A 4,497-nucleotide genomic window follows, 5' to 3' on the forward strand; every position below is an offset into this window, starting at 1 on the left:
ACGAGCATGGCACCTCCGATAGTGCCTCGTAGACCAGTACTAGATGAGTTGGAACGTTCTGAGGTGGAGTTAGCGGTGAAAGATGTCTCAGCAGTGTTAGCTCGACTCTCGGTTGAACCCACTTTAAGACAGTGGGTCATCGCTGCATAGAGGGGAGATCCCAGCCTGAGCAAGGGTTTCAGGATTGTGGGACAAGGGGATTTTTCTCTTTCTGGAGATACAGCCCTGCTTTATCAGGGGAGACTGTGTGTGCCAAGAGACTTCTCTTTGAGGAAGGACTTATTAACCGAGGCTCATAGTACCCCATTCTCGGTGCATCCTGGGAGCACCAAAATGTATAGGGATCTTAAGAAGCACTACTGGTGGCACAACATGAAGCGCGAGATTGCCCAGTTTGTTAGTAAATGTCTGACATGTCAACAGGTGAAAGCCTCGAGACAGAGACCTGCCGGGTTGCTGCAACCTCTGAGTGTACCTGTGTGGAAATGGGATGACGTAGCCATGGACTTCATTACAGGGTTGCCGAGGACGGCTAAAGGTTTCACAATGATCTGGGTGATTGTGGATGGCTTAACAAAGTCTGTGCATTTCATACCAGGCAAGGCCACTGTTTCAGTAGAAAGGTGGGCGGAATTGTTATATGCAAGAGATAGTTAGACTCCATGGCATACCAGCGTCCATCGTGTCAGATCGAGACCCCCGCTTCACGTCAACTTTTTGGCGAAGTTTGCATAAAGCACTTGGGACGCAGCTCAATTTTAGTACGGCGTTCCATCCCCAGACCGATGGCCAGACTGAGCGTCTGAATCAGATTTTGGAGGATGTGTTGAGGGCTTGCATACTGGACTTCGGTGGTTCTTGGGACAAATACCTGTTCTTAACGAAGTTTGCCTACAACAACAGTTATCAGTCGACCATTGCCATGGCCCCATTTAAAGCTTTGTATGGGAGGAAGTGTAGGTCGCCGGTGCATTGGGACGAGGTCGGTGAGAGGGTCCTATTGGGACCATAGTTGGTGCAGGAGACTAATGGCGCCATCCAAAGGATTAAGGCAAGAATGCAGACGGCTCAGAGCAGACAGAAGAGTTACGCTGATGTTAGGCGAAGGGCATTGGAGTTTGACGTCGGCGACCACGTTTTTCTTCATGTAGCACCGGTCAAGGGAGTCCTACGTTTTGGTAAGAAAGGAAAACTCAGCCCAAGATTTATTGGTCCTTTTGAGATCTTGGAGTGCATTGGCCAGTCGCTTTCCGGTTGGCCCACCGTCGTTAAGTGCAGTGCATAACGTGTTCCACGTGTCCATGCTGAGGAAGTATGTCCATGACCCTTCACACGTCTTGGATTATGAATCACTGCAGGTAGATGAAACCTTGTGTTATGAGGAGGTACCCATTGAGATCGTAGCAAGAAAGACCAAGGTGCTGCGGAATCGGGCAATTGACTTGGTGAAGTTCTTGTGGAGGAATCACCAAGTGGAGGAAGCTACCTGGGAAAGGGAAGACGAGATTAGAGCCCGATACCCTGAATTATTCGAACGACGAACTTTCGAGGACGAAAGTTTCTAAAGGGGGGAAGTCTGTAATGCCCCGCGTTACTCAGGTTAGTTTACCCTCGAGTCTCGGGGCCTCCTTTCTTAGAAATTTCTTTTTATATAATTTAATTGTTCCATTTCATTTTATTTCGAGTTGCTGCGGTAATTGTTATGAGTGTTGACGTGTACTTAAGTATCTAATTATTGTTTAACGAGGAAATTGTTTTCTCTACAATTGTTCTGGTTCGTTGGGCCCAAATTAAGTATCTATGTAAGTGGGCCTTCCTTGTTTAAAAACAAGATGGAAAAGGAAAAACCCTAGCCCCCAAAACCCCTCCCATTCGTGAAGCACCTCTCTTCCCCCCGTTTTAGTTTTCGTTTTTTTTTCTCCTACCGGTGCCTCAACCCTCCCCGAAGCACTCGACGGACGGCGACCTCTGACGTAGCGGCTTACCTTCTCCGGTAGACAGCAGTAGGCGGCGCGGCAGGCAGCGGCGGTGGGCGACTCTGGGCAGTGGTGGTGCGCGGGTGTCGGGCATCAGCGGTGCGCGGGCGTCGGACAGCAGCGGTAGCAGCGGTGCGCGGGCGTCGGGAAGCAGCGGCGCGCGGGTGTCGGGCAGCAGCAGTGGTGCGCGGATTCCGGTAGCAACGGGTCGTGGCGCGGGTCCTTGCTGCACACAGCGTCGTGGGTATCGTTTTGGTGAGTTTTTACTGCTAAAATAGTCCGGACAGCATGTAAGACCCCAGGAATTTCACCATTTCCAAACAGGGACCGTTACTAAGACTACCTAAAATTTTCACATAAACAAGAGAATTATCTTCACCATAATACTAAGCAATAAAGCTACCACGCTTCTCCTACGCTACGTTAATTTTCAACACTCACGAGAGCTTGAACAATTAGAACAGCAACACTGAAGTTTTAAGAGAAACTCACATCCTATACAGATAAACCATTTAATACCGACTTCACATTAACCAAACCCTTCAAGGAAACCTTTACTAACTATAAACCATCCACTAAATGAATATTAACATCTCGAATGGCAATGAAGCAAAAACTAATTCAAGTACGATCAACTTAAACAAATGTATTCATAAATATCCTAAGTAGATTACAATCCCGTAGTTCAAGAGGCTAACAAAATTAATGCTCTAAAAGAATAATGAATCGGCAACCTTACAACATCCTTTAGACAATAAAACTAAACAAAACCAACCACTGCCAACTCAACTACAGGATTAAATGGCCACCACTATCCTAACTAAAAGAAATTAATTGCACGCAGCATAGCTAATGGTCCTTCCGATCAAGCCTCCTCCTCGCCATCACCATCCCAAGAGCTAGCTCGATACCTGCAAACTGGAGGGGGAAAAGAGGGATGAGTACAACCACAGTACTCAGTAAGCAGCCCTTATCTGAAGGGTCACGCACAAACAGCATACTTATCAAGGAACAACGTGTCATGCTTATTAAAGGATCAACACACACACATCATGCTCAACCAAATCATGAAACATTCACAGTCATGCTTTTCATCACATTATGCATTCAAACATAGACACATTCTATAAAATTCGGTGACAACCACAACCAGGAACACATTAACTACCAGTACTAACCTCTAGTCTCCCTAACATCTCAAGTACCTCTACGCTTATCACAGCTACTCTAGCCTTCCACAGTTAACTCCTTCGAGCAGAGTGATTACGCTTGTTTACATGCGTAAAAAGAAGGTTTTAGACGTTGTTTTTACTATGTTTTACCTTTGTTTCGGACTTTTCTCGGTCATTTGAGTTCCAATTCATGAAAAATTCATATATGATGGTTTTTGGTTGGCTTATATTGTATTTATGACATTTTAGGACCATTTGGGAGAGCAAATTAATCAAAATAAGCAAAAACACGGAAAAGTACCTCAGGAGGCGCCAGGCGCCTGGGAAGGCTGCAGAAAACTGGTTTTCTTCCAACTTTGCCCTTAATGAAACGCGTCTTCCAATGCGTTTTGGTGGTTCCAACCGATGCATACGTGTAGAAGAAGTGTTCCACTATCAGTTTGAGCACGATTTAGTCAGTCAAAGGAGTTGGAAATGGGTGATTCACCATCGTTTTAGGACCTACCTAACCAATTCTGCACAGCTATAAATTCCAGCAGCTTCTCCACCAAATTCATCAAGCTTTGCTTCCTTCTCTTGATCATTTTTAGTGTTTCTTTGTTGCTTCTAAGTACTTTTGAGTTGCTTTCATTAGTTGCTTTTGGTTTTTAAATCCTGAGAACTTTACATTCCTTTTATTGAGCTTTGTTTTATTTCCGTTTGTACTTAGTTATTTCCTACCTATTCAAATATATAAAAATCCAGCACTTTGCTTATCTTCCCTTTGCCTTTACTTTATTTTTAGTTAAGAGAGTTGTGTTTTTGGAGGAAAGAGCACGTGGCACTCTCCCTTGCTTGGAAGAGAAGGGCGAAGCTCTCAATCCCGAGAAAAACTCTCTGTTAGTTAACTTTTGTTTTTCACACATGCATTTCAATTTCAACCATTGTACTTGCTATATTTTCTTTAATATGTCTTTCTAAATTCCCGTCTCTAGCCCGGTTATGGATAGTTAGCCTTTTATTTCTAAAAAGGGTTGCTAAGAAGTAGTGTTTTTGCTTTCCATTCATTGCTCAACATGTTTTCCTAAAAAGTTAGGATTTAGAGAAGGCCACTGTAACTCTTAACAAGTCAATACTGAAAAGGTTGCTTATTTGCATTGTTGAGTGGTTAAACCGAGGAGAGGAGCGCCTTAGACATAAGGGTTCCGCTTAAGTAGCCTAGACATAGGACCTTAACCCGAGGTTGCGACTATTTCCATCCTAAAACTAAGATATCTCTCATAATAGACATATTAGGGAATGTCTTAGGACTTTGAACTTGCTTAGACATAAGTCAAGTGAAAAGCGTAGTCGTTGGTTCCTAAAGTAAA

This window comes from Momordica charantia, assembly GCF_013281855.1.
Source record: "Momordica charantia cultivar OHB3-1 chromosome 8 unlocalized genomic scaffold, Mcharantia_2.0 BLBB01000008.1, whole genome shotgun sequence".
Lineage (NCBI taxonomy): Eukaryota > Viridiplantae > Streptophyta > Magnoliopsida > Cucurbitales > Cucurbitaceae > Momordica > Momordica charantia.